The sequence below is a fragment of the Mandrillus leucophaeus genome, unplaced genomic scaffold (genome assembly GCF_000951045.1).
Source record: "Mandrillus leucophaeus isolate KB7577 unplaced genomic scaffold, Mleu.le_1.0 Scaffold1233, whole genome shotgun sequence".
Lineage (NCBI taxonomy): Eukaryota > Metazoa > Chordata > Mammalia > Primates > Cercopithecidae > Mandrillus > Mandrillus leucophaeus.
This window is the reverse complement of record NW_012100688.1, coordinates 370,620-393,719: the sequence shown is the minus strand read 5'-3', so window position 1 is coordinate 393,719 and position 23,100 is coordinate 370,620. Positions and strand designations below refer to the sequence as shown.

The window sequence follows — 23,100 nt, the reverse complement described above, 5'->3', positions numbered from 1 at the left end:
CGCATACGCAGTTCACAACAGGGTTTGTGCTCCTGGGAGAAGTAGGCGCTGCTGCTGATCTGACAGCTGGTGGAGCTCAGGCGGTAACACGAGCAATGGGGAGCAGCTATAAACGCACTCCTCCTGCTGTGTGGCCTGGTTCCTAAGAGGCCAAGTGGACTGGTACCTGTCAGTGGCCGGGGTTGGGGACCCCTGCTTTAGATGACAACCCACGTATGCCTAGTGTTCCATTGTTGGAATGCTAAGCACATGGGAGTTATTTATATCCTACTGCTCAAGGTCATCGCCAAGGTCTGATTGCAAAAATTCAAAAAACTGCAACCTCCGGCATAAATGGGTTAAGAACTCAAAAGATTCTCTGAAAGGCATGGGTTTTTAATGCTGTTTGGAACTTTGGCTTCTGAATACTGCGCCTATCTTTGATGGGCAGAACTTATAGAGCCAATTCCAACTGAAAGCACACAGAATCCATCACGGCCAGGGGCAGCAGTGGGTATCGAGTCAGAATCCAAACAACTGTCTGGGTTAAGAAACAGAATAAAATAGACCCATACCCCTGGCGTCAGCCCTTGGAGTCCAAGCCCTGGGGAGCTGCTCTAACTCAGGGTTCCCCCATCACTAGGCTTCCAAGCACGTACAAGGAGAAACTCCCAGAGGTAGAACTGAACCAAGGTAGCCCCCTTCCAGTCTGTAGGAGCTGAAGCTGGGTTTAGTAAAGGAAATAGCCTTTTCTTTCTAGGCTTTAGAATATTCTGGCTACAGCCCAGGAACTGACATGAGATTTGGGAGGAAGAAAAAGAGAAATCTTGAGAAGGGGTTTCTGGAGAGTCTGGGGAAGATGTAGTGACAGCAACTAATGGCTCCTTGTGGTTCTTAAAGCCCAGGAAGAAAGCTGCCAGGCCCAGGTACCTCCAACAGGCTCCTGCAGCCCAGTCCACCCTCCTTCTGCTCCCCATCCACTCCAGCCTCACTTCCTCCTGGCCCTGCTGGGGAGGACACCCTTGGTACCAATTTGGGGGATGGAAGGAGGACACTTGGCCCAGCTCTGTCAGGCTGGTGTGCCACCCTTTCTGTCCTAAGCTCTGGGCTGACTCCCGCTCCCTCTCTTGATTCAGAAAACTGCCTCTAGTCAGCCGATCCCAGCCTTCCTTCACTCCCCAGGAGGCTGTTCAGAGCTGCCCTGTGTACAGGCCTCTCTAGCTGCCTCTCCTGGGTCTGGCTCTCACCTGGGATTAATAGCAGCTGAGGGCAAGAGAGAGGTGGGAAATTGTTAATTTTTCCTCCTCCACCTCCGCCTCTAAGCACTTGACTTTCACAACTACCTGTGCCAGCAAGCAGCACATGGGTTATTCCCGTTTCACAAAAGGAGGAGACTGGAGCTTCGGAAGGTGAAAGGGCTTGGCGGGGTGCCTGAATTCAGGCATTCCAAGAAGGAGAGAGAAGTGGTTGAGACCAAGGACTCAGAGTCAGGTGTGGAGGGGCACCCGCCTCTGCTCCTCTCTGGCTCTGGGATCCTGGTGATGGAGGACTCAGTGTCAGGTGTGGAGGGGCACCCGGCTCTGCTCCTCTGTGTCTCTAGGACCCTGGTGAGTTTCTGTACCCACTGAGTGCCAGCTTCCTCAACTGTGAGATGGGGAAAATGGTCTCTATTAAGCAGGGTGTTGGGATAATTAAATAACACATCAGTGCACCCATCATGACACGCCAGATGTGCTCTGTGTCAACTTTGAGGCAAAAAGAACCCAGAGGCTCTCAGGGGCCCCAGGACCCCACTGTGGCCACCAGTGCAGCTCAATAATCAGACAGCAGAGGCCTCCCAGGAAAGGGCTGCTTGGGCTCCTGGCAGCACAAGTCCTTCATGAATGAAAAGGACGTTGGCATGGGAAGTGGGGAGTGCTACTGCACCCAAGAAATCTTTGGGGCACTTGCCCTAGCCTTCCTGGAGAGGGCCATCTCCCCTGGGGGCACCAATTCTCCCAGGGCTCATGGCAGGTGACTCATGGAGGTGACTCATAGCAGCCAGGCATAGCTGGGAAGGGGGTTCTTTGGGGCCATGATCCCTACACTGGCCTCTCTTGCAGGGCTTAAACTGAAAGCCAGAGCTAAGAGTAACCTGTGTTACCACCCACTCGGGGCCAAACCCTGGGCTATTGGAGACATCCCCCATGTCATGATGAAATCTACTTATTCAATAAATAAATAGGTATTTATTTTTATATCTGTTGCAACCAGGCAACTGCCATATTGGGCCCAACACTCAATGGGGATTTTGTGGCAAACAAACCCAAACAGCAAAGCCCTGTCTCATGGTGCTCGCATCCCAGGGGGAGCAGACAGACCACAGACAACAAATCAGTTAGGTCACTCCAGAAAGTAGTCGGTGTCATTGAGAAAATAAACCCAGGTGTGCAGGCAAGAATGATGGGCAGGGGGTGATCTTTAGATCACATCATCAGGGATGACTGCCTGGAGGTGGTGACAATACTCAACACCAGAAAAATATTCAAGGGATGAGTTATGGGCAGAGCACTCCAAGGAAGCGGGGAGCAAATGCAAAGGTCAGAGTCTACTGAGCAAAGGAGAAGGTGACCAAGCTGCGGCGAGAGAGGCCAGGTCAAGGGAGGCATCTGGCACTCATTCTGAAGGAAACAGGAAGCACTGAAAAAGGATGGGATCCAAGTCACCTTTCTAGGTGAGCACCCTGGCTGCTGGGTGGAAAATGGAATGCAAGGGGTGAGGTGCCACTGCAGAGGTTCTGCAGGAGCTGACAGTGGCCTGGACCATGGTGCTGGAGGCAGGGAGGGAGAGGCAGGCAGGTCTGCAGTGTGCCTTGGGGGAGAGCCACAGGGCCTTGCCCACACTGGTAAGAGCAAGGCAAGACGTTATAGCACATTTTAATTTGGACTAGCCATGTTCTAAGTGCTTGACAATCATGAGGCTTGTGACTACCTTACAGAACCGTCCAGATAGAAATTTTTAAAAGATTTCCGTATCGGGGAGAGGAAGGAAAAAAAAAAAAAAAAGACCTTAATGATCATAGATTTTCTAAGTGTTAGGAGTATGTATGTGATTTCTTTCCTTCTCTATTTCCAAAGTATCTATACATAATGAATTCATGCTACTTTTTACACAGCAGCAAAAGCCAGTATTTTTAATTTTAGGATAGAAGTAGGAGATTTATGAGATCTGACTGGGTGAACCATGCCTGCCAAGTAGGACTAATCTGCACTCCATGACAGCTGACCTGCATCCCTGGCACCTGGCACAGCACACAGTCCGGGTGCGCTGGTTGGTTAGTTGGCTAGCTGGCAGGTGGGTAGGCTGCACACACAGGAAGAGAGAACGATGGAAGGAAGGCAGCATATTGTGGCAGTTAGAAGACTAAACTAAATTCAGACTCTCATTTCCAAATTCCAAGGCTATCATTTACTAGCTGTGTGATTTTAAACAACTTACTTAACCATTCTGTGCTTTAATTTTCTCAAGTATAAAATGGCAACAATGACAGTAATTTCCTTATAGGAGTTCATGAGAAGTGAGATTATCTGTCTTACGAAACACAGAAACGTTTAACACAGTGTCTGCCACACAGCCAGTGCTTCCAGATATGTTGGCTGTTGTAAGTATGATGAACAAATCAATGCCCAGTGTGGGGCTGCCCTAGTTCATCAGGCAATAGCACCCAGGACACTTGTTGGAGCCACATGTACCCTGGATCCCTCCTGGCTGCTGCTGTCCCTCCCCATCCTCCTTCTCAAGTGTAGAGAACATCAACCCTTAGTCTTAGCCACGGGGAAGCTAGCCCTCGGGTTTGTGTGTGTTCCCTCTGCTTGGCCCCTCACGCCTATGCCCGTGCTGAGCCCCGGCTTACATACCTGCACCACCTCCGGCCTCACGTTGAAAGTGTACAGCCAGTCACTGAAGCGGGGGTAGCTGTTGAGCTCCGGGGTCCTCTCACCAGGAGCCACGCTCAGCTTGCACTGCCTCTGCTTACAAATGTACCGGACCAGCTTCGCCTGCAGAAAGTCCAAAAAAGAAAAGCCTGTGTTCATCTGTGGCCCAACCACATGGCAGGCCCAAGCACACTACAGAGGAGCTCAGGCAGACACAAGCAATGTGATGAGGAAAGGGGCTGGCTCTCCTCTCTGCTGTTTGCAGGGGAGGGGAAATGGTGGAGAAGGGTCTGGGAGAACAGGCAGAGGCTGGTGGCCACCCATGAGCCCCCTGCCCTACCCAAGGCGGCTGACACTGCCCACCTCAGGACATGAGCGTCATGGGCAACACTGGTCAGAACAGAGAGCTGGGTTAAATATAAGGCAGCCTTCCTACCAGCCTGGCCAACATGGCAAAACCCCGTCTCTACCAGAAATACAACAAGTAGCCGAGCATGGTGGCGCGCACCTGTAGTCCTAGCTACTTGGGAGGCTAAGGTGGGAGGATCGATTGTGCCCAGGAGGTCAAGGCTGCAGTAAGCCAACATCACACCACCACACTCCAGCCTGGGTGACAGAGCAAGACCCTGTCTCGGGAAAAAAAGAAGCCTTTCCTGCCAAGGTGGGGTCAGGGAGTTTGTAATTGCTAATCTGGAAGACCTGCTGGTTCGGGGAGAATGGGTAACCTCCCGCCTAGGACACTTCCAGCGAAGAATCTAACTGCCTGGGTTGGGATCCAAGGGCTCAGTCACACCCTAGCTCTGTGACCTCGGACAAGTTACTTAACCCCCTATAAAGGTCTCCATCTTGAAAAAGGTCTCCATCTTATCCTTCAGAAAAATGGGGATAATGGAAGCTGACTCTCAGAGAGATGGAAGAAATGATGCGCTTGGCACACAGTGAGCACCGCAAGTGTCGCCATGACCACTGAGCAGCAGCAGTACTGGCCAGGGTCCTGGACTCGGATTCCCAGTAGGCTTTCTGGGATCCACACCCTGAAATGTATGCAAATTTCAGATATGCAAATCTGTGTATTTTCCAGAGTTATTGTCCAAAGCTTTCAAAAGACTTGCAAACGACTAAAACTTCAAATAAGATAAGCTTATACAAGGACAGCCTGACTTAGGTCAACCCGACAAACACTCGGTTCTCACTGGGTGCCCAGCATTGGACTGGGGAACACGGGGTACAGAGAAGCACAAGGAGGGCACGGCCCAGGTCTGATGAAAAATAAGGGACTCGCGTTCCAAATAGAGCCAGGTAGGCTCGACAGATGGAAACGAGCTCACCGCCAGAAGACCAGGGAGCTGCCTGGCTTGGCTACGGCTAAGTGACCCAGGGAGAGCTCCTGAAATGATGCTAAGACTCTGGTGGCCTCCTAATGGTGACTTCCAAGCATCCCCCCAAAATAAGTACCCCCTTCACAGTCTCATACAGGAACCTGCCTTCTGGAGACACTTCTCAACCCTGCTGTCCCTCATGGTTTTGGGGTTAATTCATTCCTTTTTTCCTTTTATCTGTAAATATAGGTAGCGCATTTCAAATCCAAAAACCCAAAATCCGAAACGCTTCCAAAGACCCAGAATCTGAACCTCTCCAAAATCTAAAACATTTTGAGCACTGACATGATGCTCAAAAGCAATGCTCACTGGAGCATTTTGGATTTTGAACTTTTGGGTTTGGGATGCTTAGCCATTAAGTATAATACAAATACTCCAGAATTCTAAAAAATCAAAAATCCAGAACACTTTGGACCTCAAGCATTTCAGACAAGGGATACTCAGTCTGTATCTCAGTATATTTTTCTTTTTTTTTCCTTTTTTTTGAGATGGTCACCAAGGCTGGCAGGCTGGGATACAGTGGCATGATCTTGGCTCACTACAACCTCCGCCTGCTGGGTTCAAGTGATTCTTGTGCCTCAGCCTCCCGAGTAGTTGGAACTATAGGTGCGTGCCACCATAAAGGGCTAATTTTTGCATTTTTAGTAGAGATGGGTTTTCGCCATGTTGGCCAGGCTGGTCTCAAACTCCTGACCTCAGATGATCTGCCTACTTCCGCCTCCCAAAGTGCTGGGATTACATGCGTGAGCCAGCACTCTGAGAGGCTAAGGTAGGCAGATCACTTGATCTGAGTATAAAACAAAACACTTAGGATCACTGCATCAGGCCCTCAGTACATTTTTCTAAAGAGCAAGGACTCTTGTTAACAGAGTCACAATATTTTACAAAGAAAAAAAAGATGAATTAATAATTTTTAATTTCAAATATCAAGAAAGGCTCCAAATTTCCAATTAGAATAAGAGCTTATAACCATTTTGGGGGCATGGACCTTTGTGGAAGTCTAGGGAGGCCCATGATCTCTTTCAAAGAACAATACTTTCATTTATTTCATCTTTTTTTTTTTTTTTTTTTTTTTTGAGATGGGGTCTTGTTATGTTGCCTAGGCTGGTCTTGAACTCCTGGGCTCAAGCAATCCTCCCACCTTGGCCTCTCAAAGTCCTGGGATTAGAGGCGTGAGTCATTGCGCCTGGACAGAACAATGCTTTGAAATGTATTAAACAACACATTTAGAATTACAAAGGAAATCAATTCTATTTAAACACATTTATCAAACTACTGAAAACTGTGATAGACGGCCAGTCATGGTGGCTCACGCCTGTAATCCTAGCACTTTGGGAGGCCAAGGCAGGTGGATCACCTGAAGTCAGAGGTTCGAGACCAGCCTGGCCAATATGGTGAAATGCCATCTCTATTAAAAATACAAAAATAAGCCAGGCGTGGTGGCACATCCCTGTAATCCCAGCCACTCAGGAGGCTGAGGCAGGAGAATCACTTGAACCTGGGAGGCAGAGGTTGTAGTGAGTCAAGATCGTGCCACTGCACCCCAGCCTGCCAGCCTTGGTGACTGTATAAAAAAAAAAAAGAAAGAAAAATATACTGAGATACAGGCTGAGTATCCCTTGTCTGACTGTACTCCAGCCTGGGTGACAGAACAAGACTCTGTTTCAAAAAAAAAAAAAAAGAAAAGACACCTGTGATAGAGTCATAAAAGCTTCTATTAAAGTATTAAACATCCAACAGTGCATCTAATAACGGCCATAACTTTAAAGTTGTGACAAGTGTAAACTGCTTTTTCAGATAGCTCCACAACTGTGATGTAATGGGAAAAACATCTGTGACTCCTACTGGTGACCGAGCCACAGGTGTGTGCTAAGATAACTGTGCCTCATTGCCTACAACCAAGTGGAACGACATGCTAAATTCCAGTTAAGGCTAATGAAAATAAAAGTGCAATTTTCTTCCCCATCTAAGTTCATGGATGGACCCCCTGCATTCTATCCACAGACCCCAGGTTAAGAACTCCTGTGGCTAGAGAGATGTGAGCATGAAATGAGACCCATAATAATGAAACCACTGCTGCCACATCAGCGTTTTTGAAATTTTGCCCAGAAACTAGTTTGGCCCCAGGCTCACCAACAATCTGATAGAGCCAGATTCAACCCCCTTGGGGTTGCTTACCCCTCTCCCATGGCCCCTGCTCCCTTCAGGGTGCTAGGGGCTCAGTGGCAAGTGTAGACAACTGCTGGAGAGGGAGCGCTGAGTCAGAATCAAAATAATTCCACACTCTCAACTGTGCAGTTTTGATGTCTGGTGAAACCACAGACCCAGAGGCTGATCCCCTGACACTCCTGCGCCCCACGCCCCTCAGGAGCCCAGAGCAGACCCTGCTAATCAAACAAACACACTGCTAAGGCTCAGGACTCTGAGTCTACCTGCTGTCCTATTATGGAACCTAAGCCTGGGGGAGCACCTACAGGGCATGAAGCTCACAACTGTAGACACACCAGTGAGCTTTTATCCTACAGGTCTAAGTGGAGGCATTCATGTGCCCCATCCTGGCTTACCCCACTCTGATCCATCCCACCCAGTGAGACCAGAGGCAAATTCCAAAACCAGGGCCCCAACCTCCCCCAGCCCCCAGCTCCGTTCCATAGCCCCTGGCCCTGCCCAGCAGGCACACACTCACCCAGCAGCTATTCCTCCAATACCTGCTGGAGTTTCCTACCCAGGCCAAGTCAGAGTTCACCTCTCCCCTTCCTGGTGTGTCGTGTGACTCTTTCAGAGCCCCGATCATGGAGGGGCCTCATACTACAGTTAACAGCTTCTGCCTCGATCTCCCCCAATAGACATGAGCTCCCAGACTTCCGGGTTGAACACATCTGGGTTCAAATCCACCATATACTAGGTTGCACGGCCCCAAGGAAGATAATTAATTTTTCTGAGTCTCAGTTCACCCACCTGTAAACAGGAATGATGATACCTAGCTCATATTCAACTACAGCATGGAGACCTCCAAAAGACTAGGTTAGAGTCAGGGCAGACATCAGGGCAAGGACCGTATTTCCCTCATATCCCCAGTTCCTACTACAGCACCTGGCACATAACGTGTGCTCAGAAGTGCCAGAGGAAGAAAACGTGTGGTCCTTATCCCCATGTTTCTCACAGCCAGCCCTTCCCTCTATTCCACGTGGCTCTGAAACCACCACTTCAAAGGGCTGACCAGAGACAGGACTATAAATCAAACAGCTGTGCAAACTCAGAACCACTCTTTTCCACATTAACTAGAGAGGTCGGGCTGCTGGCACTAAAAGCAGCAGCACTAGAGCCCTTCTGTCACTGGCACATGGCCTTCAAGGGCCCTGCTTCTGGGAATGATTCATAACATATGCCATTTGCACAAGACTTTAGCCACCACAGGCCAACATCGAGATGAGCCCACCTGGCCTTAGCCTGAGCCAGCATTTGGGCCTTACCCAGTTCAGCCTCCCCACAACCTGCCTGCCCTTTTCAGCTTTGAGGCTCTGGTCCCCTGCTAAGCAAGCTCTTCACAGTGACTCCGCCTACAAGGATCAGCTCAGATACCCCTTCCTCCAGGAAGCCTTCCTCAAGCCCTCCAGCCCCCTGCCCAGATCACATATCGCAGTTCTGATGTTTCACACTTGTCTGCTTCCCTCTTCAGGCTGGAAACTCTGGGAGGTGGGGTCCAGCTGGTGTTCTTAGTCACCAACGGACCTCAGGAACCAGCACAGCACCCAGCACATGGGTTGCTTTTTTTCTTTTTTATAACAGAGATGGGGTCTTGCCATATTGCCCAGGCTGGTCTCTAACTCCTAGGCTCAAGCGATCCTCTTGTGTTAGCCTCCCAAAGTACTGGGATTAAAGGCATGAGCCACCACACCTGGCCTGGTTTGCTATTTTAAAACCTTTGTTGAAAGGATGAACACACAAACACACAATACATTGTGCCAGACAGGCACACAAAGTTTATCAAACGGCAGCAAAAAACAAACACCAACTGGGCAAGTGAAGAGACAGGGATCTGAACATCTCAAAAGCCAGGGCAGCTTCCCTAGAAAAGGAGCAAGCAGTTTCTTTTCTTAGAGGCCGGTAGAGATCCCCACTAGACAGCCGAAAGCAGGCCCATGGGTAGGACTGCGCAGAACTTGAAGTGGTTCTTCTCTGCACCCAGATAACCCATAAACCTGGCGAGCTGTGCCTGAGACAAGGAAAAGGGAAGACACGCAGTGCAGCATGACCCAGCTGCTGGCATCTCCCAGAACTTGTCAAGAAACAACCTCTGCAGATTTGGGTTCTGCTGACAGAGCAAAACTTCTCTGGTTCACAAAGGATGGAGGTGGCCTGCAGGCAGCCACTCCCCGTCAGAGTGAAATGAAGCTGCTCTCACTTCTTGGAAAGTTGGTTGCAGTCACAGAAGCACCAAGGGGCTACTTTCCCAGACAAACCACAGTGGGGCCTGCCAGCCCAGCCCTGGGGGCCTAAACCGGGACCTTTCATTGGTAGCGTCATTTTCTCTTAACCACAAAACCGCAAGATATAAATTTTCCGGAATAGACAAGCACCTGGGGTTTCAGGGATGGGACCAGCGGCAAGAGGGAAAGAGTCATTAGGTCTCTGGCCACAGGGGAGGCCCTGGGCTGGAACCAACATCTCTCACGCCCCAATATTCTTTTGCTTCAAGAATGTACTGTGGGCCCACCCCAGCCCTGACCAGAGCCTGACTTACGGAAAGAGAAGAGTATCAGGTCAGCCACAAACAGTTGGTGGGTGCTACCAATACTACAGCAGGCACTCACTAAGTATCTGGGGCTGAAGGAGCTCAGCTCTAGTCCCAGCTCTGACATCTAAAATCAAAGACCTTGGGGAAATCCCCCTTGGTTCAGCTTCAGTTTCACCACCTATAAAAAGAGTATCATTTTATCGAGGTTGAGGCCAAGGGAGTTGCTGTATACAAAGTGCTTGGAACAAGCAAAAAATAAACCACGGGTCCTGTTATTCCACCACTGGTTATTCTAGCCATACCCAGGAGTCAGTGTGGCTCCATGAAGGACATCTGCAGCCCTAAAGTCCCTTGACACCATTCCCTTGGGTGAACATAGCCATAGGATCTAACCTGTGAGCCTCACTTTCCCTACCTGTAAAATGGGGTTGATCTACCTCAAAAGGCTGTTGTGAAGGCTTACATGAGAAAGATATGAATGTAAAGTGTTCAGCAAAATGTGTGGAACACAGAAAACACTCTTGCGGTGGCAGCGGACGTGGGTGGTGTTCTTCTCGGGCGAAGCCCTCAGGTTCTCTCTTATTACCTCCCTGGGCAATACAGAAGATATAGGTGGGAATCTGCCCATGTTAGAGATGTTAGAGATGGGACTAAGGAAGACCCTGAAATCTGGTCTTGACTTCAGGACAATGCTGGAGGAACCTGCGAATCAGGTACATTTCTTCTAAAGGCAAGAGGGCCAAGACCTGTACTCACCCAGCTGACTCCAGGGAACCCAATCTCATCCTCCTTTGAGTGCTCACCTGCAACCTCAGCACCAGAGGATGCTAACCTCCAACCTCAGTCACCAGAAACGACGTCAGCTCCACTTGTCTAAAGGAACATCTGTACCCCCAACCTGGCATCCTGATCGGCCTCAGTGTCATCTGCCACCCCAGCTGTTCTGGTATGACTCTGGCACAGGCCTCCCAAATGGAGGCTCCACGAGTATCACTTGGATGGTGGTGAGGCTTGTCAGACATCCCTGGAGAGCGTGGGCCTGGTTGAGCCGATACTGTGCCAAGGAGAAGCATGTGCCACTGAAGAAAGAGACTTTTGCAGGTAAAGGACACAGCCCCCAGAACTGCGGGGATCTCCAGAAACATGGAGGCCTCATGCCCCCAACCTGCAGGTCCTTTCCTTGTCATCTTTCCTTTACACTGTGCCCCAACCTGCGTCTCCATAGCTGGTGACCCTTAGCATCCTGAGCCCATGCTCTGTGGTGTGTCATGGCTGTCCCAGGCAACCTACATGTGGGCCAGTCTGATTTGGGAGGCTGGGTTCCCCTGCGGCCACAGAACCAACCATCCCTTGGAGGCTGCCACAGTGGAGCTGGAGCAATAGCTGCCTTGCCTCTAAAAGCGAGACCATTTAGCACCAGCTAAAATGGTAGTCCAGGCAGAAAGCTCCCATGGGCTGCCACAGGATGTGTGGACAGGGACGGGCCAGTCATTGTGCTGGACTGGCTGGGCAGTGTCGCAGTGACAGGCAGACGACCCACGCCTCCTGTTTACCACCAGCACCTGTTCTGACTGGTCAGAGGCCATGCCTACCATTAGTTAGTGGTGCCATCCCTCCTGCGAGAAGCTTGGGTTTGGCAGCCAGGAGGTTGTACCTTTTGCACCATCACACATCAGCTGTGTGGCAGGATCTAGATCGTGTCATCTTAGTCTCCTCCTCTGTAAAGCAGAGAAAATATAATACATGCCCCACAGCACTGCTGAGAATTTGCTGCAGACTCATGTGTGCAAAGTGTTTAGTCCAATGTTCAGAACACATAAAGTGCTCACTAAATAGAACTCTATTAGTGTTACTCCTGCTCAGCCTGCAGAATGACCTCGAAAAGGAGGAGCATGAAGACTTTTGACAGGTGCCATTTGGATTATACCCCACCCAGGCTTTTTTGCACCTTTGCAAAAAACACCTCTTTCCAGACGACTGACTTTGCAAACAAAGTCAGCTCCACTCTAAAATTGCAGGGCCTGAGATGGGAGGTCTCCTCTGTGGGCAACTCTCAAACACATGATCTTGGCTACGTTAGCAGCCAGATGCCAAGGCCTATTATAGGTTGTCACCCTAACCCTGACTTTGGTCGTTGGCTGCCACAGGACGCTCTCAGTGGCCCAAGTCTTCATGTCTCAGAAGCAGGGCAGGAGGCTAAATCTGTCACGACAGATGTCACAGATGTTAACATATAAATGAACAAATGAATCCAAGGCACAGGTTAACATGGACACCAGTTTCCTATGTATAGTAGCAGGCTCCCTCAGTTACAGAATCATGTCAATACTCATTTGTCAATCTAGCAGTGTTAACAATCTCTTCCTTATGTATTGTACCATATCACTTCCTCTGCCTGGATTGTCAGTGAAAATTCCAGAAGCTAGGAATTAGAGTAGATCCCTGATAGCACAAGAGTGACTGATGTTCCAATCTTCACACACAACCCAAAAGCTGGCAATGTCCCTAAAGCACATCATTCCCTCCACAAAATACAGTCATGTGTAACTGAAAACACTACAGACCCTTCCAGACTTCTGATGGGATGTACTGTGTACTCAACATTGAGTAAAGAAAAACAAAGCTATATCGGGATATGGGTGCTGGGCAGCACACTGGCCTCACTCACTGGCACAGGGATGCTCACCCGCATGCTTGTCATCGAGTCCAGCCTCAGCCAAATGACAAGTCACTGCTCATCCTTTACCATCACTCGCAAATCATGAAACCACACATGTGAAACCCATAAGACTTAAAGGTGTACTTCATTATTCCCATCTCACAATGAGGAAACCAAGGCACCAGCCTTTGTAACTTTCTTGAATCCTATGGTTAAAGAAGGCATTCCAACCTCAATCTAATGCTCTCTATGCACCTCTCAAAATAATGACTCCTGCAACCCACACCCCAAGCTGTCTTGACTGGTACAAGCAGGATGGCAGTGGGCAGGGTCTAGCTCTTTTGCGATCCAAAGCCCAAAATCCAGCCACGCCTAGACTGTTTCAGGCAGTGAATCCTGTGAATAAGAGCCACAGGCTTGCCCACACCCTCTAAATGTATCTAGCCACCCAACTGGGCCACCACCTCTGGTCCTGACTTGCAGTAACCTACCCTCTGGGCTGTACCCCACCCCTGGCTCTAAGCCAGCACTACATTCATTAAAACTAGCCATCATCCCGCCTATAACCTGAGGCCATCCCTTTTAAGAAGATCCTAGCATGCTTTACAGAGTGACATGAAGCAACTGGACAGCCACTCCACTCGTCCATCACTTGCCTCTTGTTCTATTTAGTCCTCCTGTGGCAGGTGCAGTTCCTGGACAGCTTTCAGCTCACCAGCACCCACAAGACCCCGACTCCCTCCTCCTCAGTGGGCAGCACCAGACTCTTATGTGGTGCCCACAGCAGTCTTTGCTCCTGCCAAGTCACTGACTACACCATCCCAAACCTCAGGATGCCACCAAAGCCCTGGCGACTTACTCCAGCCTTCCCTCCAGTGGTCCCTGAAGCTGCTGCTCCTCCTCCACTATTGGCCCGTCCTGTCCACGCCTCGGGGAAGCTCCCCTTACATCTTCCACTTCCTTCCCAAAGCTGGAGTGCGTTTCTGGGAACTTCCCGCCAACCCAGTCAGCTAAGCAGTCTAGCCTTGCTGCCATGGCCAACTTGTTGCAAAATGATTTCTGAGAATGTAAGGAGGCCTCTGGAGGTTGTGATGCAGCTGACAGTTCCACGCACAGGCATGCAGCAACCACGGCACCCAGCTCCAAGGGCACCAGAGACAGCCCTTGGCTCCAGCACTACCCAGCCCTCAAGGGCACCCACGGGGGCTGACATTCATGGGCATGGGGCAGAGCAGGAGAAGCACACGGGGAAAGTGGGGCGAGGAGAGGAGAAAGTACAAGTGACCTCAATCCTTGAGCTGGGCATTTCGCAACAGCCAGCCCTCGCCCAGCCCCGCCCGCACCCGCACTCTCCTGGGGAAGCTGCCAGGCTTTTGCATTTGTGTAGAGACAACCTCCCCGCCAAGCCTCCCACCAGCAATCCTGCCTTGACGTCAAACTCCGAGTCGGGGAACTTCAAACACAAACAAACAAGTCTAACCCAGACCACAAGTGGAGACGTTCCCAAGGAGGCCAGGGGTGAGAACGGCCACAGCTGGGAACTCAGGGCCTCCTGCCCTTCCCTCAGCTCCACTGGGAATGCAAAGTCTGAGGACCTGACAACAGACTGTAGATGGGAGGTTCAACTCCAGGCTAAGACAAAACGAGCTCACTTGTCTAAGAGTATGACTGACTGCCTTTGGCTGGTGCAGCAGTGGGTGCAAGAGACCCTGTATGGAAGCACTGATGAGTTAGTTCCTCTGTGCAACTAAGCACCCACCTTAGATAAATCACTTGTTCCCACTGCTCTAGTACTAAGAATGAGCAGTCAGGGAAAGAAGAGACTATGTGGTCAAATATGGGTTAAAAGCAGCCATGTGCCTCCTGGGAAATGCAGAGCTTGGGCTGGGCCAGGGTGAATGGCCAAGGGCCCGAGTTTTCTCAGAAACAACTGCTAGGCCATTTCACGCGCCATGGAGGTTGTGAGATGCAGAACTGAAGAGTAAGGCATTTCCCTGACCTAACAGCCTAATACAGCTCCCACCTGCAAAGCCAAGGTGAGTCCAAACACTGCTCTTCAGAAAGCAATTCTTTGAAAAGCCAGTAAATGATCTGTCTTGATCTGCCTTTCAAGTTTTCCTTCCTACCTCAATTCGATACAACAACCCCCAATACCTCATGTGCTGTTAGTACCAGCAGTCCTTAGGGGTTGTGGGGACCAACAGGACTAAATCATGAGAAAGAAAGACACCCACTTTACCCCCTAACTCCCCTGTGCCTGAAGCAATTGAATAAGGGCAACGAAGAACTTCTGCCCATCATCCAGTCATCCAACAACCAAACCTCTTCCCGATGCCAGGCACTGTTGGACTCTAAGGACAACGGTCATAAGCAGCAGGGGTTCATAATTTTCAGGAACCCACACAAGTCGGGGGAACAGATGTGTCCGCACAGACACCTGACCGAGGGCTAGGAAAGGCAAAGCAACAGACAGCAGAGCAGTTCTGTCCCAGTATGAGCGTCCATGACACAGCAGCCCCGCTGCTCGGTGCTTCTGCTGGGAGGCTGAGGAGAGTGCTGGCCCAGGTGTCAGGAGCCACAGGTGCGGTGTTGCCCACAGACCAGATCCTTCATCAGCACGGCCTGTGTCCCAGTTCAAACACACACTCCATGTGTTTGTCTGAAGGTCACCAGGCCCACAGCGCACAGCCATGAACTAGTTTTTCCCTCCGCTCAACCCCTTAATCACAACAGGTAATCCTGGAGTATTACTGACATTGCACACTGAAAGGGACCTGGGTGTGAATTACCAAGCAGGGGCCTAGGGGAAAAGGCAGAGGCTGCACCTAATGGCAAAGGTAGATTTCTGCCAATGGGCCAAACCCCTTACCTATCCTTAAGGCCTGTTCCCTGGGGAGCCACTGGAGGGGAGGGATGGGGAAGGTAAGGCACCTTAAACTCTGACCTATGCGCACCAACTATGAGAAGGAGACTGTGTCCGATGCTGGAAAGATAGAGGGCTTCCTTTCCAGGGATGTGACTGTTGGCTTAGCAACTCAGGTCATCACAGAAAAGGACAAAGGGCTGGACAGGGGCAAGGGGCAAGGACAGATGAGTGCCCCGGACACCAGGGATCAATGAATGCAGTGTGAACTCCCCCAGAAGGATGAGGGGCGCCTGAACCGCCACGCCCGGTGGAGCACCATGCTCAGACTGCTCATCTCCACCTAATATCAGCTCCCAGCTTCTCCCTTGCTCACAGGACCCAGTTTTGTTCAGGGTCCTGAACAAAGCCCAGTGATGAACTGGTGGTCTCAGTCAGTGGTTCGCAGCCCGGTCTTCACATCACAGCCCACGAGCCTCAGCTTCAGCAAGTGTGATGTAATTGATCTGGATGGGGTCCCTGCACAGCCATCATGATGATTCAGTCCCCACTTTCAGCTTCCCTTGAAGCTGGTTAGCTGTGACAGTTTTGGCTAATGAGGCATGAGGACCTGCCTGCTAGGGGACCTGCTGGGAAAGCATGGGACAGATCTTGGGGCTGCCAACACCTCCTGCCCATTTTGAAGACGGACAAGCTGCAGCAGCCATCTCACAACCACAAGGATGGCAAGAACTGCCTGAAAAACCAGACAGCATCCCTGTTCAGCTACAAAACCAGCACATGTGTGCCACCTAACTCCAGACTCATTGCAGGAGAAACATAATGGCCTATTCCAGTCACATTTTCTGTTACTTGCAACCAAAAGTAGTTCTATTAAGTCCACACTATTCCAAACCTCCTTCTACGGCTAATGTTTCTAAGGCTGAGGCTTCCTGCTGGCTTCCAGAAAACCTACAATAGTTAAAAAAAAAAGGTATCCCTCATTCTTCTTCGAACCACATGCCATCTAAAAGCATTCTTCCAAAAGTTCTTAAATCTCGGAGAGCAGCTAATTTTTATGAAGTCCAACTTAACAATCTTTTTTTATTTCCTATCTAGGAGATATTTGTCAAGCCCACATTCACAAACATGTTCTCCTGGGTTCTAGAAGTTTTATTGTTTTATCTTTTTTATTCAGGTTTTTGATCCACTTTGAGTTAATTTTTGTATTCCAGGACTGTTTTAACCACAACTGGATATATTCTATTTAACTGGGCACTCCTATGTACTAGGTATCATGCTATATACATTCTATATTATCTCACCTAATACCTACATGAATCCTCTGATAGGTATTTTTATTTTATTGTTTGTTTATTTATTTATTTGAGACGGAGTTTTGCTCTTGTTACCTATGCTGGGGTGCAGTGGCCTGATTTCGGCTCATTGCAACCTCCGCCTCCCGGGTTCAAGTGATTCTCCCGCCTCAGCCTCCCAAGTAGCTGCAATTACAGGTGCCCGTGACCACGCTCAGCTAATTTTTTGTATTTTTAGTAGAGACGGGGTTTCACCATGTTGGCCAGGCTGGTCTCGAACTCCTGACCTCAGGCGATCTGCCTGCCTCACCCTCCCAAAGTGCTGGGATTACAGGTGTGAGCCACTGCACCCAGCCAGGTACCATTATTAATCTCATTTTACAGCTGAGGAAACTGAGGCTGAGAGTTACATATCCTTGAAAAAGGACACTGGCATACTGTAAACCACATGCAGTACCTTAGAGTACCTTCAAGTCCATTATATAACAGACATTTGCCGTGAGCTAGAGATATGGAATCCTTGTTGTTCTACCCTGATTCAGTTGATGCTGAGTGTTTGGGAATACAACCCCCAGCTGCACCCCTGCACTTAGGAAGACACATGAAGACTCAGTTTCCCGGAGTGCACAAGGTGAGTGTGGGAGTGAAGCAGGCTATGTAAGATCTTGCATTTGCTAGAGAAAAAGAATAGGTGGGGGAGCCCCTGCTCCTGGCAGTGGGTGGTGAGGGTTCTTCTTCCCTACTGGGTAGTCACAGGATCATCTGAGTCTACCATACGAGTGTAGACGACCACAGCAGATTGAAGATGGCCACAAAGTATATGACACTCCTCCAATCTAGAGGTCTATTTCCTCTCCCCTTGAACCTGGGTTGGTCTGTGGCTACTTTGTCCAACAGAGTACAGAGTCTCCCAGAGCCCTGACTACTATGATGAAGAGACCATAATGAGTGGCCCTGGGCCTGCCCCTGATGGAATGGTCCCCACCCAGGGGCCAGTGCATGAGCAGGGCCTTCTTGGACCCTCCAGATCAATGGCTTGTACCGCTTTTTTTGTTTCAGTCAGGGAACCCAGTTCATGCAGGTCCTACAAAGTTCCAGAAGGTCACTCTGGAATCTGCACTCAGGCATCTGCACTCAATCTTACAGGCGTGGGGCAGGAAGCGAAGGAAAAAACGTGATCAGATTTGCATTTCTGAATGATTCTCATTCTGGAAACCATAAAGAGGACAGATTGAAGTGGGTGTGGAGAAACCAAAGACAGGAAAATCAATTAAGCAGCACTGCAATTCAGCAAATGATAAGAACAAAAGGTAATTTAGTTAGTGGTAGTGTGGGTGTAAAGGAAGGAGAAGATTCTAGAGCTGTTTTATTAGTGTTTTTACTATAAAGACATGACTTCCCTTCTTGCTTGTCCAGGGAATTTCTGGCATACCAGCGTACCTTTAGCAGGAAGCTGAAGCACTGAGTTTCTCCAGCAAATGAGCCGCCCAAGCAGAGCCCTGTTTGTTGTTTGATTTAATAGGACTTGGTGCTTCTCGGGGAGGGTCTCTTTGACTGGAGATTCCACCCTCAAAGGGCACTCAGCCCACAGGCAGCCCCAGCCCAGCTGTCTCTCACCTCAGCGCTGTGCCTGCCCTGTCTCCCAGGCAGAGGGGAACCCTATGCTTGCCAACAGCACAAGCCGCTGCTCCAACAGTACCATCTCCAACTCTTCCCCACACCCCTGGAGGTGGGTCAGACAGAAAGCAATTGGAGAGAGGCAGTGTCTGCTATCGTGGCCAGGCCCCATAGGGCCCTCTCCAGCCAGCTGGGGATGCTGCTTCCATCCACCCGTCTCCATCCCATATGCACGGCAGGAAGCATACCATCCCCTAAAGAAGAGTGGGCCTAGGTGCTCCTGGCAAGACAGAGAGGGAGATTTAATCATTTTAATCAGAAAGACCATGGACATTAGAGTCAGACAGACCCAAGTACACATCTCACCCCTGACTCCTACCAGCTAAGGGCCCATGGGCAACTGAATGTCTGAGCCTTTACTTCCTCTGCCATAAATGAGGGGCAAAGAGCAGCCTCAAAAGATCACTGTGAAGACAAAACAGTATGACACAGCAGCTGGCTGACGGCGAGCTCCCAGCAAAGATTCCTTCCCATCTTCCTTCGCTGCAATCTTAATCTTAACGTCAAAGCTGTGCCTTTGGCAGCTGATAGGAAAACCAGGATGGGTGACAGGGGAAGAGCGCAGAAGGCAAGCGTCCAGATGAAGGATCACGATTGTTGATCTGTTAATGTATCTGCAAGCTTCCCACGGAACAAGGAGAGCAACCGGCTGTGAAATGAAGCTCTATGCATGAGGACAGATCAGCACCTACACCATCTTTTAACAATCCACTTGTACCAGAGGCCCAAGGAACACCTCTGGCACCAAATCACCACGCTGAGTTTCAAATGAGACCAGAATTACCCCTAATGACATGACTGTCCGTTCTTTCTGTGGCACACACCAATGTGATGATTGTGTACCTTACGGATACTTGGTCGCAGCACCTCACACTCAGTCACAGCACTGCAGAGTTTACGGAGCGCTCTGGTAAGACAGCACCTCATCTGATCCTCACTGAAAACCAAGGCTCAGAGGTAAAGGGACATGGCCAAGGCTACACACCATCCTATGTTGTGGCACCAGCTTCACAACCACTGCCCACCCCAACTCCCACCCAGGAAAGCATGATTTTAAATTCATAGATTAAAACAAAGCACCCCTGAGACACTGCGTCCCACCCAGGGTCACTCCCATTTGTGACCTCAGGGACCTCTTAGATGCCTCTCAGGGAAGAAAGTCCTGACAAGGACAATCACGCTTTTCCTAAGCAATCTGAGAAGGTCACTGATTAGCCACAGCCATCTCCACTGTATAATCCTCAAAGCTCTTTTCCTGAGGGACCATTTTGTCTGGTCAGAGGAAGGAGGTAAGGGATGTAGGGGAAATAAAAATCAGACCTGGAACTCAGGAATAAAATGGCAGCAAGGTTTAGGTGATACCAGCTCTGGGAGGGAGAAAGAAGGCAAGACCACCCTCTCTAATAAGCAATGGCTAAAGATAACGCAGTTATCCCCCTAGGCCCTGTGCACCTCAGGCAACACAGCTGTAACTGGGCTCACATCACCAGCACCACCATTAATGGGGGATGAGAAAGGGCTCAGGGGACAGGATGCCGCCACTGCATAATCCCAGGAATGCCAGCCAGGGGCAGTAGAGTGATGGATAGTCAGGTGCTGGGGCCTAGAGGCCAACAGACCAGGGTTCAAATCCCAGCTCGGCCACTGACTAGCTGCTTTAACTCAGATTATTTAACCACTCTCTGCCTCAGTTTCCTTATCTGTAAAATGGGGGAAGAGGGGGATGTCTGTTGCTTCACATGAGGCCTGCTAAAATAGATTAACACTCATTGTCAGCCATCTCTATCATGAAAATTCCAGTCTCTTGTATTCTTTGAAAGCAGTTAGTCTGACTTGTTTATTGCTTTAAGATTCTTAAACACATTCCTGGATGACTCCATCTACATGGCATGTCCCAAGCTACCCTAGTGTATTCCTTGAAAAGGGGCAAACATAGACAAGGCCAGGCGTGGCTGGAACACACTCACACTGATAGGATGGCTTTCCTGGCCCTTACTTCATTCTCAGGCGGTCAAAAGCTGGGCACACCCGAGCCAAACTGTGCAACACAAACCTCTGAGCACAGTCTGTGCAGAAGAAGCAGGCAAACCAGGATGGGTAACAAGATACACACAGCCCGAAGAAGTCAGCCAAGGAGAGGCCTGGCCCACAGGCTGCAAGGGGAGCTCTCTCCAGACCTGAATAGCGGTGAGGCTGAAAAAAAGCGGTGACACACACACACACACATACACACACACACACACACCCCTTCACCCTGGACAAGCTCTAGCTGAACAGAGTGGGGATGCATCTCAAAATAAAGAGAGACGGTATGCTGCCAGGCTCCCAAGAAATGAACTGACCGCCCTTATTGAAGAAATTAGACAATGACAGCTAACTCCAACAAGGGTGGCTATCATGCGCTACACACTGCTTTAAGCACTTCATGTGTACAGTCAGCACTTAGGATCTGTGGGTTCTGTATCCATAGATTCAATGGCAGATCAGAAGTCTTTTTTAAAAAACGAATGGTTACGGCTGGGCGTGGTGGCTCACGCCTGTAATCCCAACACTTTGGGAGGCGGAGGTGAGCGGATCACGAGGTCAAGAGATCAAGACCATCCTGGTTAACATGGTGAAACCCCGCCTCTACTAAAAACACAACAATTAGCTGGGCATGGTGGTGTGCATCTGTAGTCCCAGCTACTCGGGAGGCTGAGGCAGGAGAATCACATGAACCCTGGAGGCAGAGGTTGCACTGAGCCAAGATTGTGCTACTGCACTCCAGCCTGGCGACAGAGTAAGACTCTGTCCAAGAAAAAAAAAAAAAAGTTGCATCTGCATCTGTACTGAGGGGGCTTGAGAATTTGGATTTTGGTATCCTAGGGGGTTCCTGGGAGCAGTCCCCTGTGGATACCAAGGGACAACTGAACTAACTCACTTAATCCTTGCAACAAACCTATGAGAGACGCCCTAACATAACTATCCCCATTGTACAGAGGCATAAACTGAGGATGAGGAACAGTCCCACATCATGTGGCTAGTAAGTGGCAGAGCAAGAAACTGAACCCAGGAAGTTCAGCTGCTCAGCCCATGCTCTTAACTATGGGTTACATTACCTCCTTGAATGACTGAGACTTTTGGGGTGCCTACGTCCATCAGACCAATGCTGGGCATCTTAGTACAAATGTTCTCATGTATAAAAAAGGACTCAGAGAGTCAGGAAGCCAACCCAACATCACCCAGCTGGTATGTGCCAGAGCCAACTTAAACTCATAAGAGGCTGATGCCCCATGCTGCCCCTCCAGGCTTGAGGCGCTGGGTCTGACCTTCCACAGTTTGAAGGCTGACCTTTCCCACTGTGCTCCACCAGCAATGATGCAGATGGAGACATCACTGACACAGAGCACACGAATCCTGGTGAGGAGCCCCGGGGATGCTCTGCCACCTAATCAGGAGGAGGCCAGAACCTTCCAGAAGGCCTGTGGGAAAAGCAGCGCCTGGGAGAGAGTCCACCAGCTCCAACCTCTTTCCTAGCACAGTCCTCTCCTCCACAGTGGCCTGTAAGCCACATCCTACCCCATCCCACCCGCTGACAAAGAATCAGAGCGAGGGCCTCCTGCTAGTTCTCCAGTCGCAAGGGCTCTCTGTATTTAGCTTTCTGACGTAACAGCTCAAAGCGGAGATGCACGCACTCACTCTTGCATAAGACCCGATTTCGCTCACACAGACCTCAGGGCAAGTCAGTCTCAAGTGCTGCGGGCTGGAGCACAGGGTGGCCTCACAGAGCAGCCCGTACCTGAAATGTACCTCTGCCATGCAGGACAGCACATTCCCAAGGAGGCCAGTTCTCCCACAGCCTGTTCCCAGGTGACCCAGCTACTGTAACCCTCCAGGTGGAGGATAGCTCACCCGCACCGAGAAAAACCGGGCAAACCCTACAGGGCTCTGCATCTCCTGCCCTCTGGCCTTTGCAATCGGCACCATCTAAGGACCACGTCAACCAGTGGGGATTATTAGCAGGACCAGACTCGTCTTGAGATGTCTGAAATGCCTTTAAATTACAAAATCCTTGTACGTTCTAAGAAGGGCCTAAGGTCATCTCACAGAAACAGAGGAAAAACTGATGAGGAAACTGAGGCCCAGAGAGGGACAATGACTCAAAGTCACAAAAAGTAGAAGGCAGTGCCAGGACGGTCTCCAGGTCTCCTGGTTCTAGTCCAGCACTCTTTCCCCCATATTGGACGGCAGAAGGCCTGGGTTCAACCTGCTGTGAGCGACTGGTCTAGCTGGTAACACTGGTTCCCTATTTTTAATTAACAAACAGGGACTGTTTTAAGAAGTGTATAGAATGCTAACTCATTTCATCCGGGGAGGTGGGTGTTATTACTATCCCCACGTGTAAGTGAAAGACAGAGAGATAAAGTAACTGTCCAGGGTGTCAGGTGAACCCAGGCAATGTTATTCCACCATCCAAACCTGAGCCTTGAGTGCTGCAGTGGCCTTTGTTACCGCAGCTCCTCAGGGTGCCACTGGCTATATGCTGAAGTGCTCTCTGGAGCTCAACAGCATGTTCCAAGCAGCTGCTCAGAGGAGCAGGGCTGAAGCCACCTCCAG

General features: G+C 50.0%; 1 protein-coding gene across 1 annotated transcript in view; it reads right to left on the bottom strand.

Moving 5' to 3' along the window:
* The window catches only part of KSR1 (kinase suppressor of ras 1), a 178,528-nt gene that overhangs the window by 63,224 nt on the left and 92,204 nt on the right, over positions 1-23,100 (bottom strand). Inside the window, exon 2 of the mRNA XM_011971643.1 lies at positions 3,876-4,016. The gene's annotated coding sequence lies outside the window, so the exon portion shown is untranslated. The remainder of the gene's footprint in view (positions 1-3,875; positions 4,017-23,100) is intronic.